General features: G+C 33.3%; 1 long non-coding RNA gene across 1 annotated transcript; it reads right to left on the reverse strand.

The window, feature by feature from the left end:
• Positions 1-1,014: 1,014 nt before the first annotated feature.
• Positions 1,015-12,358, reverse strand: LOC116877123. Its single transcript, XR_004384549.1, has 3 exons — positions 12,278-12,358; positions 2,228-2,347; positions 1,015-1,095 (listed from the first exon to the last, which is right to left on the reverse strand). It is a non-coding gene; the product is annotated as an uncharacterized LOC116877123 (long non-coding RNA).
• Positions 12,359-14,418: the final 2,060 nt, after the last annotated feature.

The following is a 14,418-nucleotide window of genomic DNA, read 5'->3' on the forward strand; positions in this document are numbered from 1 at the left end:
TTACATACCATTGGTGGGAATGCAAAATGGTGCAGTCACTATTGAAAACAGTATGAAATCCCTTCAAAAAAATTAAAAATAGAACTACCATATGATCCAGCAATCCTACTTCTGGACATTTATCCAAAAGAATTGAAATCAAGATCTAAAAGCATTATTAAGCACCTCCATATTAAGCAATATTAAGCACTATTCATAATAGTTACGAAATGGAAACAAGCCTGCTTCTCCCTCTCTCTCTGCCTGCCTCTCTGCTTACCTGTGATCTCTGTCAAATAAATGAATAAAATCTTTAGGAAAAAAAAATGTGGCATAAACATATAATACAAATGAATCAGCTTTTAAAAAGAAGGAAATTCTGTAATATGCAAATATGAATGAAACTCAGAGACATTGTACTATGTGAAATAAGCCAATAACATAAAGACCAGACTGCAATTCCACTCATGTAAGTTGTCTAAAACAGTAAAAGTCACAGAATCAGAGAGTGGAAAGGTGGTTGCCAGAGGCTGGGGCAGAGGGAGAAATGGCAAGTTACTAACTCATGGGCATAAAATTTCAGTTAAGCAAGATAAATTAGCTCTAAAGTTCTCCTGTAAAACACTGTATCTATAGTCAACAATAATGTATTATATATTCAAAAATATGTGAAGAGGGTAGATCTCATGTTAAACATTATTACCATAATAAAATAATTTTTAAAATATTCATGTTTGAGCTGTATAATTGCAAACCACATAAAACATCTCCCCTCCCATTAAAGTATGAATTAATTAAATAATTAATTTTATATTTGACCAAAATTATAAGGTCTAGAATAAGAAAAAAGAATCTTTAACCATTTAGCAATAATTCTGCATAGCACAGGAATCTGACAGTAATGATGGATTCATTGTTTTGTGTCACCCTGAAGAAGCAGAATAGATCCTTATCCAAAATTTGGGTCAGATATCAAGACTGATGATGCCACACATGTACCAAGAGTGTATGAAAAAGGTGTATTACTCACAAACCATGTTTTCTGGGGAGATGCTGCAGATTTCCCAGGGTGATCTGAAAATGGCTTGGGTTTTTATAGCAGTTAAGGGATGAGACCTGGATGAAGGTTAACAGAAGTTGTTTGAACTTACTGCTAAAACCAAGGGAGATTATCCTGACTTTTTAATCTGCTTGCTCATATGGGGATTAGAAGGGGAATAGGGAATAAGATAATGTTTAAAAGCTGTCATCAGTCAAGAGAAAAATGGATTCAGGCTGCTTATTATTGTTTAGTTAAAGGCAAATTTGTTCCAAAAGGATCGAATGACTGTGAGAATATAAAAATGCAATATGAAAAGCTAAGGTCAATTGAAAACAAGAATAAAATTCAAATTAGAAAATAGCAAAGTCTCATGCTTAGCGAAATAAGTCAATCGGAGAAAGACAACTATCATATGATCTCCCTGATATGAGGGAGAGGAGATGCAACATGGGGGGTTAACAGGGTAGGAGAAGAGTAAATGAAGCAAGATTGGATTGGGAGGGAGATAAACCATAAGTGACTCTTAATCTCACAAAACAAACTGAGGGTTGCTGGGGGGAGGGGGGTTGGGGGGGTGGGATTAGGGACATTGGGGAGGGTATGTGCTATGGTGAGTGCTGTGAAGTGTGTAAACCTGGCGATTCACAGACCTGTACCCCTGGGGAAAAAATATATGTTTATAAAAAATAAATTAAAAAAAAAAAAAGAAAAGAAAATAGCAAAGTCAGTTTGTTGTAGTGAGTATAATCTGAATGAGTAGTCATGAAATATTTAAATGTTGAATTTTATTGCTTTGCTTTTATAAAGAGAAATTTATAAAAGTGATTCAAAAATGATACTTTTGAAATTCAGTCTCAAACTTTTGCTTTAGTTGTAAAATTATCTTTTAATTTTAGAAAACATAATCATGAAGTGGAAGATTTTGCTTTCAATTTCCCAAGTGAATATTTCACTTAGTGAATTCATTCTATCTTACGGATACCTCTACATTTCATTATCATCTACTTTGATTTAATTAAGAAATAATCCAACCAAGACAGAGTAAATTAAATAGAAAAAAACTGATATATCTTGGATTTACTCAATTCTCTAAAAGTTCAGTGTTGCTCTAAACTCTGTTGGAAATGGGACAAACCAATTGTATAGTCTGTACCTTTCTTCCTACCTACATCTGCTAACCTATGGGTAGAAAGAGGAGAAGCTCACCTATTAAAGTACTATATGACCCCTTCTCCATGGCATACGTGAGAAGAACTTACAAGGGAAGGATTTGCCTTCCATGCACATGGTGTTTCTCTTTGACGGACTTCTTCAGCAACACAGAAACTAGAAATAAAATAACTTCTACCCACCTTTCTGGACAGAAAGTCAGGCTAAACGTGTGTATGTCCTGTTCCATTTCATCAAGCCTCTCGATGATTAATTTCATAGGTGCAGATTTTTTAGTTTGGGGAAAATCAAGTGAACATTTAGCTGAACTGCTTTCTCCCCAGATTTATTTTTCCCAGTAAAAGATTTAAAAACTAATTAAAATTTAAAAAACCAATAAGCAAAGTTTATATGAAGCACATATAAAAGTGTGCACATAGAATATACACACACACACGTTACTGAAGCCAGTCATATGATATGCAACCGAAGAAGTGGAAAGAAAATTTGACTACAGATGAGTATACATGCTGGCTAATAAGACAAATATGTATCTCACAAATAACATGAGAATATAATCACATAGTTAGAAATAGTGCATACCAATACAATGCTAAATACATAAAAGGTAAGTTGATATTGCAATAAAAGGGGAAAATCCCAAACATTCAAATGTAAATTTGTAATTTACTGCCACTTTATTGCTTAACACCAATTAAACAACAAAAAAAAAAATCAAACAGCTAGAGAATTTAACTTTGAAAATGAGAATTCTGTTATAAACATGAAATTATAAAGCTGCTCATTAATTTTGATGATTTATTTAGTTAAAAAGCACATCATGAGATGAATAAAATTAAGATATCTATAGTTTAGGGCTAGATCCTAGAAATATTACCCTCTAAGTGCATTTTACAAAATAATGACAAAGATGAATATCATGCAGACATTTATGTCCTACTACAGAGCTAAATACACAGGTTAGGAATAGAGCATGGTGTGATTATCTTTTTACTATGGATACTGAAACTTATAATTTCCCAACTTTGCTTGTTGACCTCAATGTCTTTTCTAACACAAAGGAGAAAAACTATAGTTCAGCACATTAATTTAAATATACAGAACATTAACCTCTTAATTTATTTGGCAACTTCATTCATGAATTCTTTAGAGACATAGTGAGCTTAAGAGGTGGAGGGATGATGACAATTACTTTTATCATCTTCTTTGCAACCTTGTCCAATTGAGTGGCATTAATTCACCATGAGTTGTCTTAGATATAAAATATTTAATGATGCTCCCTGACTTCAAATTATAATACAAAGCTATAGTAATGAAAACAACAAAGTAATGGCATAAAAATAGACAAGTACGTAAATGAACAGAATAGGGAACCTGACAGTAATCCCATGTGTATATGATCAATTAATTTGCAACAGGAGCCAAGAATATATATACAATGGAGAAAGGACAGTTTATTCAATAAATGGCTCCTGAAAAACTAAACAGCAACACACAAGAGAATGAAACTGGACCACTATATTACAGAATACACAAAAGTTAAGTCAAAATCTAGTAAAGACTTGAATGTCAGACCTGAAACCATAAAACTACTAGAAAAAAAAACAGGCTTTAAACTCTGAAATGTCTTGGCAGTGATTTTTCTTAACGTGACACCCCAAGCAAAAGTAACAAAGCAAAAGCAAACATAGTGGGACTATATAAAACTAAAAGGCTTCTACACAGCAAAGGAAACCATCAACAAAATGAAAGGCAATCTACTGAATAGGAGAAAATATTTGCAAATCATACATCTGATAATATCCAAATTATATAGAGAACTCGTACAATCCAACAGCAAAAGAACAAACAATTTGATTAAAAGATGAGCAGAGGATATGAATATATGTTTTCCAGAGAAGACATAGAGATGGCCAACAGGTACATAAAAAGATGCTTAACATCATTAATGATCAGGGAAACACAAATCAAAACCATAATGAGCTATTACCTCACACCTGTTGGAATGGCTACTGTCAAAAAGACAAGAAATAGTAAGTATTGGCAAGGATGTGGAGAAAAAAGAACCTTGTGCACTGTTGGTGGTAATGTAAATTGGTGGAGCCACCATGAAAAAGGGTATGGCGGTTCCTCAACAATTTAAAAACAGAACTAACATGATCTAGCAATTCCACATCTAGATAATCATCTGGAAAAAAAAAAGAAAATAACTCAAAAAGATATAAGTACCCCCGTGTTCTCTGCAGTATTACTAACAATAGACAAGCTATGGAAACAACCTAAGTGTCCATCAATGGATGAATGGATAAAGAAATTGTGATATATATATATATATATATATATATATATATATATATATTACTCAGCCATAAAAAAGAGTGAAATCTTTTTTTGTGTGTGATAACGTGGATGGACCTTAAGGGCATTATGCTAAGTGAAATAAATCAGACAGAGAAAGACAAATACCATATGATCCCTCTTATATGTAGAATCTAAAAAAGATACTAGTTCAAAGATACAGAGATAGATTGGTGGTTGCAGGGAATAGGGATGAGAGAAATAAAAGGGAAAAAATATGACATGCTCCTGTGTAATGCTTATAATTTCTTATTGATCAATGAAATTATTACTACTGGTTAAATGAATGGAGCAGTAGGAAGTGGTTTGTTGAGATAACTATAAAACAGCAGGATACTGGCCTGTCAGCATGGAGGAGTGAAGAGAACTTTTTAACATAGATCAACATAACAGAGATGTTCAAGAGTACATGCTCAGTAGAATAAAAGCTACAGTAGCTAAACATTCTTATTCACAACAAATAAGTATATTATTTTGTTCTAGGTAAGAGTGCTTGATTATATTTAAAAACTTTTTCATAGCTGGATGTTCCCATGATAATGACAAGGGACAAATACTAATTTTCTCTCAAAGGTCAAAAAGTATGTTACAAGCCTTTAAAAGAGATGAATATGTCACACTCTAGAAAATGCAGCCACCTATCGTGTAGAAATCAGAAGGCAATTTACAGAGGGTCTCAAGAATGTACCTATGAAGGGAGGAAATAAGATTCTATATTTAAGATAATTAATTGATAATCTGAGTTAGATGAGAAAATCATCTTTCATTGCAAAAAATCATTCAAACCTCCTTAGTTTATATAATGACAAATGTATGAGCCCCATTCAGGCAAAGTCACTAAGAACTTTGTTGCTTAATATTCATTAAATATAAGAATTCTTTTAAAAGAATACTATATGGTTACATTAAAAGCAATCACAAATATCCTAAAATTGTTGTCCTTTTAAACACTTAACAATCAACTGTACTGTCATCCTACTCAACATTCAAATTCTACTGCTACCAAAACTCTACTCCATCTTTGCTTTATTTCCTAAATTTAGTCATTATTTTTCATTTAAATATATATTAATATCTATAATTTACCAGAGACTATACTAGAATCCTGAGGGTTGTGGCAACAAAGGGAGGATAAAGTTTGAAAAGGACTTTTCTTAAATAGCTACTAATCTAGCGGGGGAGCAAAAGAAAAGTAAACATACAACTAAAACACAGCATAATGAGTATTATAATAGAGGTATGTTAAAAAATGGTAGCCGCTAAGTGATTTAATGAACAGGAGCTTGCTTGTCTGTTGAGATGGTAAGAACAGATGGTCTATGCAAGAAGAGGAAAGACACATCAACATATATGAAATACTATGGCAAATTCAGGAGATTATGTACTACTTTGGTATGGAGTAACAGACAGAGCTGCCAAGGAATATAGGAAATGTGGTTGAAAGAGGCATCTCAGGTCTAATTATGAAAGATCATGCATGTGCTGAGAAGAAGTGCATTACTTAGGCACAGAGAAGCCACTGAGGACTTACATGATCAATTGTGGGTTTTAGAAACATTTTTGATGACAGTGTGGGTGATGGACAGAAAAAGGGGAGGATGAAACAGGAAGGCCCATTGGGAGCTAAGATGCTTACCTGCCTGAAAAGATTTGGTTGTGATCTGAGAGAGCAATAGTGACAGGGGAAAGAAAGAACTTGAGAGCTCCTTCAAGATAAGAATGAACAGGAGGAGGTAGTTTGTTGAGGAGATAAAGGAAAGGAAAACATCTCACAATACTCTGATATTTCACCTGGAGAATGATAGATGATAATTCTATTAGAAATGGGAAACATAGGGACGCCTGGGTGGCTCAGTTGGTTAAGCGGCTGCCTTCGGCTCAGGTCATGATCCCAGCGTCCTGGAATCGAGTCCCACATCGGGCTCCTTGCTTGGCAGGGAGCCTGCTTCTCCCTCTGCCTCTGCCGCCCACTCTGTCTGCCTGTGCTTACTCTCTCGCTCTCTCTGACAAATAAATAAATAAAATCTTAAAAAAAAAAAAAAAGAAATGGGAAACATAGGAAAGTATATTTGAAACAAAAGAAAATTTGATGTTGGATGTGTTGTATCTGAATTGTTTGTGTAGCTACATGCATAATCTGACTATATGAAGACATTTGCTAACTTCCTTTTTCCTTCTATTATATTCTGCTCCTTGTGTTTGAGTGTATTAGAATATCTTAATGTCATATTATCACATGCTAAAAAAATCATATCCAAAACCTACATGAAATTCTCCAGTCTTAGAAACTTTCTAATTTCCACAACTGCTACCATTATATAATTGTATTTATCTTTCAAATTGAGCAAACACTGATTAGGTTTTAGACTAGACTAGGTAGAACATGGAGACTAAACCCTATGTATCTGAGTTTGGTTGATAACCCACAAAATTCTCTTTCTAAACATAAATCTGTAAGTCCCTCAAATGGTTTCTAGTAAGAAGTTTGAGTGTAAAATACACTTCTGTATTAGAAGTATAATGCAAATAATAACAAAAAAATCCTAGAGGATTAGGGAAATCTTATTGTGATTCTCATTCATTACAAAGCCTCTAATAATGAAAATACATCTAGTATGGCCATGAAACATATGGGTGAGCATTCATTTCAAAGCAATTGAGCCAAACAAATGAACTCTAATTCAGGGCCCACCCTAACTTCAGCTCCCATCTTGTAAGCAACCACATGCTTTATGCTCAACTTCTGGAAGAAGTCAGCTTCAGAAGGACCTGCTGAGTCAGAAAGGCCCTCTAACTGGCTGGCACGTTGCGTACAATATTTCAGTTCCGATCTTTATTTTTAATTAATTAATTAATTTTGAGAGAGGGAAAGAGAAGGGGATGGGGCTGAGGGGGAGAGTGAGAGGGAGAGAGAGAATCTTAAACAGGCTCCACTCCTGGCACAGAGCCTGACCCAGGCTTTATCTCACAACCCTGAGATCATGACCTGGGCCAAAACCAAGACCTGAATGCTTTACTGACTAAGTCACCCAGGCACCTCATGATCTTTTAATACTAAGAGAATTGATTCCCCTGAGTCAAGATACCATTTCAGAGCTTCATATATTTTGTGAATTCAGAAAGGGAATGTCCCTATATTTATAATTATTTGTGGTTACGGAGATGGGAAAAATTGATGAGGTTTACCTGACAGGTGGTCAAACGGCTGTTCAACTTAGTGTTTGGTATTTAAACTCTTGGCTCTATAATGCAAGAATGTATTATGCCCTAAATGCATTTTTATAGCTCTTCTGGTAATTATTTCCTGCCAATTAAAGTAACATGGATGACTCCAAGCACAAGGTCTTATTTACTATTATATCTTCTTTATCCACTTTATCAAAACAGCACCAAAGGATCATTTATGTTTTAATTTACTTGATTAAAAAATCTACTTTGGGTTAATGTTTCATTTAATAAAAACGCCCCCATGCCTGTCATGCCATTAACTTAGACCAAAATCAGTTAGCAACTGAAACACAGATTTTCGCAACCACATGCACTTGCATAAAGTTATAAAACAATCATTTTTGTAAGATCAAAACCACCAATTTTATAGTTGAGTCACAGTGCTGAAACATCATGGGAGAACCTGAGTTTGGACTGGGGACCTCAAGAGCTGGGAACTTAAGGGGCCCCTGTAACCATCCCATTCTTAGGAAAAGAAAAACATAGAAACCTAGAAAACCTCTCTCAAAATAATCCTGAAACACAGACTTCCCAAACACATGAAGTAATCCAGTGCTAGGTACCTTAACCAAATTAATAACAGAATTACATACTCCTGTCTGATAAAATGAATTTTATGGAACAGCTTGACAAAATTTTAAAATAAATATATTTAAGTGCTAAGAGAGCTAAATGAGGGACTATCATAAGTTAAAAGTGATCAATACTATAAGCAATGGCATGAATTAATCTTATAGACACAATATTGAGCAAAAGAAATCACATTAGAGTACATAATGTATGAGTCCAATGATATAAAGTACAAAAAAAATGCAAAACTAATCTATAGTTTAAGATGTCAGTAAAATGATCACCTTTTAAATGACTACTTTGAGACCACGGAGGGCTCAAAGGGACTTTTGGGAATGTTGGGAATGGTCTATTTCATCATTTGGATGCTACTTACATGGGTGTGCTCACTTTATGAAGAGTACTTTTACTATAGAATGATGATGCATAGTGGACTTCAATTAAAATATATGTACTTAAAATATGAACACTGAACATATTTTTAGACATTAAGAACACGTTCTGCTAGGCACTGACAGTAAGAAAATCCAGGTGTGTTGAACTGATGCATTATTAAAATAAAGTAAATAATAAAGTAAGTAATATTAAAACAGATATGAAAATTATGTTGAACATAATTTGAATATTTGTTAATACTTTAAGCTCCCTAAAATTCATAGTGTCTAATAATCATTACTAGAGTCCATAATTTAACAATTAGCTAACTCAGAAATTCAAATCATAAAACTGCTATTTAGTACCACACATATTAACTTTATAACATATTTACTTTAATATTAATATTAAAGTAAAGTAGGTTCTTTACTTCATAACTGTTAAAGTAAGAATTATTAAACTTAATGTAAAAAATACACTAAAACTAAAAGAAAAATAATTAAATAGAATACTGAAATTTTATGAATGCAACAGGAATACTAACGCATGGAAAAATTTAAAAATATGTCCTTTTATTGGTATCCAAAACCAGTGCATATTGGTCTCAATTAGCCAGCTTAAATCTTCTTCCTCAGTTTCCCGTTATTCAAAATATGCCAGTTTTTGTTCCTTTTTTCTTTTTTTCCTCTTTTCTTTTTTTCCTTTCCTTTCTATTTGCGCCTTTGCATTTGCCATTTCTTCCAAAATACTCTCATTCAAGTTTTTAATCTTGATAAATCCCTTCCTTGAAGACGAAGTTGGAATGGTTTCATGGGTATATGCATATGTTCAAACTTATCAAATTGTATACATTAAATATGTAGTTTTTGTTTATCAACTGTACCTGAATAAAGCTGTTAAAAAAAAAAAAAAAAGACTGAATTGGAATGCTACCTGCTCTGGGAATTCTTATCTCAATCATAGCCACAGTTAGCTGGGCATTCCAACACCCCTTATCAGATATGTGAAATCAAATCTCAGGCTGGGAGAAATACCACCTGAGTTCATTTTATCCATAATTTCCCAATTTTGTTATAGAGAAGATTCTCTTAACCTCTCAATGTCTTAGTTTTCTTCTCAGTAAAAGGGGAATAAGATATCACCTTAAATAGGTGATGGGGATTAAGAGTACATTTATCATGATGAGCACCGAGTACTACAGAATTATTGAGTCACTGTATTGTATACCTGAAACTAACGTAACACTGTATGTTAACCATAGTAGAATTAAAATTAAAAATGTAAATAAATAATTTTCTTCTTAGGATTCTCTTAGTGATTAAATAAATTACATAATTCATTACATAAATTCATAGAATAGTATCAGACAAATACTAATTGTGCATAAAATCCTAATCATTATTTTTGAAGCACAGATTTTTTTGTGTGTGTTCCATAATTTATCTACTGTCAAATTCCGTAAGATTTCCAATTTTGTCTTCACTATATCCTATAAGATTTGCACCTTGCAGAGCAGCTGGCATATATGTGGTACTTAATAACGGTTTTATGATTTGATTTCTGAGTTAGCTAATTGTTAAATTATGGACTCTAGTTATGATTATTAGATACTATGAATTTTAGGGGGCTTAAAGTATTAACAAATATTCAAATTATGTTCAACATAATTTTCATATCTGTTTTAATATTTCTAAGTTCTTTAAATATTATATTAAACAATAAGTACTAATTTCTCCAGAGTTCTGCTAGCCATCTGTGGGATACTTATAGGTGTAGGTTTCAAAGAATGAAGTCCCATTTTACAAAAAATGACAAAAGGACAGAACCTCCCAAAAACCAGAAAAAGAAGAATTTGAGAATAAGATGCCATGTGTCTGAATGAACCAGACTCTGCCTTCAGTTTGCATCTTCCTTTAAGTTACACTCATTTTGATTTTCTCCTTACCAGGCCATTGTATAGCTTCCCTTATGAGATGTTTGCCCATGTCTATGCAAGAATGCTATAAAAGTTCAGACTTATTCAAGATCATAAAAGAGAACCCCATTTGAGCTCTCTGTAACAAAAGATGGTGGCATTTGGTGGCCAACCATTACAATTTTTTTTTTTTTTAAAGGGAGGAGATACTATCAGGCTTGGGGAAAGAATTAGAATAATAGACTTTATACAAAATAGCAATCCTTCTTCCCTCTCTTGATTTTGCCCTCTTCTGATTCTTGGCTTTTTTAGTCCACACAGCAGATAGTGATTATCCATAGTTTTTACTTACAACTGCTTCATTCACAATGGAGTGGGAGTTCTTGATTCAACTTGAAATCTCTACAAGAGGTCCGCTTACTAATAGATACGAGTTGGGCTCTCAAAATTAGCCAATCAGTATGGCCAAGGAGGCAGTTACACTAAAACAGCATAGCTAGGTAAACACACACACACGCACGCACACACTACTGTTGGATTTTGATGGTAACAGCAAGGAAAGAAAGTATCGCAAGTATACTGGGTTTTATCTTGTCACTCCTGAAATCTATGCCAGTCAGGAACCTCAGAATGTGACCGTATTTGGAAATATGTTTTTTGTAGATGTAATCATGGCAAGGCTTGAGATAAGAAATCAGACTGGATTAGTGTTCGCCGAAAACCCAATGATAATGTCCTTCCTTATACGAGGAGACAGAAAGGACACAGGGACACAGAAGAAGGCAATATGCAGATGGAGACAGAGATTAGAGTGATGAGTTTACAAACTAAGGAGCATCAAGGATTCTATGTAATCACCGGAGGCAGGGAGAGAAACTTGAGAAAGTTTCTCCCTCAGAGACTGCAAAGCAAGTTTTTTCCACTTGGAGATTCCCCTCCCATGTATCTTCCGTGTTAAACAACGCACCTTATGTATTATTTTAACCAGGTAAGCTATTCACTTCCAGAGCCCAAGTTCTATCATATTAATTTATAATTGTAAAAGGATCCTAAGCAACTTAACGCAGAGTAATGAAATAATAGTTGACTATTACTGCTCACAAATGTAAAAAAAAAAGTAGAAGATAGTTACTTTTTTATTTCTATTCCTTCACTGATTTAAATGCATGCCACTAAGTGGTAATATTTCCTTGCTTTAAGAACCAAATGCACTCAACTGTTTTCACTTAAGCATTCATCACCAGGGATCAAGGTCCTTCTATCATTTGAGGTCGATTCAGTAAAAAGGTGACTAAAATGAAGTGCTTGAGCTGGTCCTTAAATATTCCTGTAGTCATTGAATACCTTTGCAAATAGCAAAATTGCCACATTATGATTGAATTTGTAGTGAACAAATGAGGACACATTATCATCTCAGCCAATATTTGAGTTAGCCCAGGAGAATTTCAGCCAACTTGTATTTTACATGAGTTTAGCTGCAATTCAGTGCAAGAACTATTATATATAGGTATATATAGCTATACACACACACACACACACACATACATGACTTGAAAACAAACTTCATTTTGTATAACTGGAATAAAAACTAAAATGGAAAGATGCCAACATGTTTTTTCTACAGCAGAAAATGCACTGACCTTTCGCTCATGGTAATCATGTCTCAAGTGTCCTGTGAAGAGAAAATAAAGCAGTAACAAGTCATTTAGCTGAAGGTCACTTATCTTCCAAATTCAGCAATTCGGAGCATCAATGAGAACTTGGCAATAATCAAGAAGGGCCTATAAAAACAAAGAGATGTTTATATATCTTTTGATTTGACTTGATTTAACAAAATACTTGATTTGACTATCCACCAAAGAAGTGCTTGATACTTAATTCAATATTTTTTACTGTTATAGTCATAATTTTATAAAGCCCACCTATAAATCTTTCTAACTATGAATACATTAAAATTAATCATAATTAGGAAGCCCTTGAGTTAGCCACAGTGATCACAGAAAGAAGTTATAAGAACAACCAGAGAGCAATGGAGGAAACAGATAAAACTTTAAAATACAGAAAAATAAGCTCTCTAAAATTATAGTAAAAAGAATTCTGATCAATTTTGCAAACTTCATAACTGTTCAAACCTCCCAAGATGTCAGTTGGAATACATAAAAATGAAAGAACAAGTATCATCAAACCAAAAATTACCATAATTAAAAAAAGAGAAAGCATCTTCCAGAATAGAAATGAAGTAATACATGTACTAAGTATTCTGGGTTAGGTCAGGTAATCAAAGGGCTGGTGGGGTAGGGATTGTCAATGTAATAGAATCTGTAATTTATTTTAAGGATGCTTATAAGCATGTATAAAGGCAAACTACAACATTGCAATATTATAATTTGAGGAGAAAAATGAGTTTTTGTTGCCTACAAACTCAAGCAGAATCTCTTATACATGAAGCAGAACTAGAATTATATAATGTATTTGACTAAATAAACCCAGAAATTAATTAACCACATGGAATCAGAATCTAATAGTATATGAATCATGTAAAGCCTATTTTGGGAGTCTCATATATAAAAGGCAAAGACCCATCATTTTTAAGACAGGTATGTATTTCCTGGATGTATAATAAAGGAATATCTGCCTGAAGAGGACCTTCCAATCAAGAATTACAAAGTACTAAGGAAATCAAAATGATGAAAGAGTAACACAAACTGAGCAAAATAAAGAGCTATAATTCAGACCTAGAAAAAAGTAGAACCTGAAAAGTAGAACCTGGAAAGAACTTTAAAATGATCGATTTAATGTCTTCTACAGAAAAATAAAGTGAAAGCAACCAAAAAGGAATAAAAAGTTATGACACAGAAGCTGATGGCTATTAAACAAGAAACAGATTAATAGATTTACTACTGAGGTGACTGGAGAGACCTGAGAAGTGAAATAGTGAGCTATAAAATCAGTGGAAGCTTCCTGGAATATAGAGCAAAGAGATGAAAAAAATATAAAATATAAAACAAAGTTAAAGTACATTAGGAATATTAGGGTAATAATATAAATAAAGTTGAAACAATAACAACAGTTAGGAGATGGAAAGTTATAGAGGAAAGTATAAGTATGCTAAAATTTTTGACCCTTCCCAAAGATAGGCCTACTCAATCCATTTGTTAGGGGGAAAAAACTTGATGCTTTTATGAATAAAAACATAAAGAAATCCCCAAAGAAGAAGATGAGGAGGAAGGAGAAAAGGAGGATGAGGAGGAAGAAAATGAGCAAGAGGAAGATACATTAAGAATTAGACTAAACTTACAAACTAACAGAGAAAAAAATGGAACAAAGAACAAAAACATCAAAGACATTACTTTTAAAAATGAGGACCAAAAAAAAACCACAAAGGAAAACTTGATAAATATTAAAAAGAAAACAAAACTCCACACTAAGATGGCAGAAATAATTTATAGTATACTCTTAATTAAAATAAGCATATTTGAGTTGAAACTATTATTAAAAAAACAAAGATTTTTTAAATATAGCTGATATCTGTTTACATAGGGCAAAATTAAAGGACAAAAAAAATTGTAACAAATGAATGCAAACATGTAATGTTTTAAAAATTAATGTTTTAAAAATGATTCAGTAAGTTAAAGGAATCAGGGCTCCTGATACTTGTGAAGATCATCCCAGCTATAGAAGAGATGGCCTAGGTTTTGGAGACAGAGAAGTAAACTTGTATTTTGCTTAAAACACAGTTATTTTTGTTTTCTGTCACTTGATGCTAAATCTTCTTATAAGC

Source organism: Lontra canadensis, unplaced genomic scaffold (assembly GCF_010015895.1).
Source record: "Lontra canadensis isolate GAN:19392208 unplaced genomic scaffold, GSC_riverotter_1.0 scaffold50, whole genome shotgun sequence".
Classification (NCBI taxonomy): Eukaryota; Metazoa; Chordata; class Mammalia; order Carnivora; family Mustelidae; genus Lontra; species Lontra canadensis.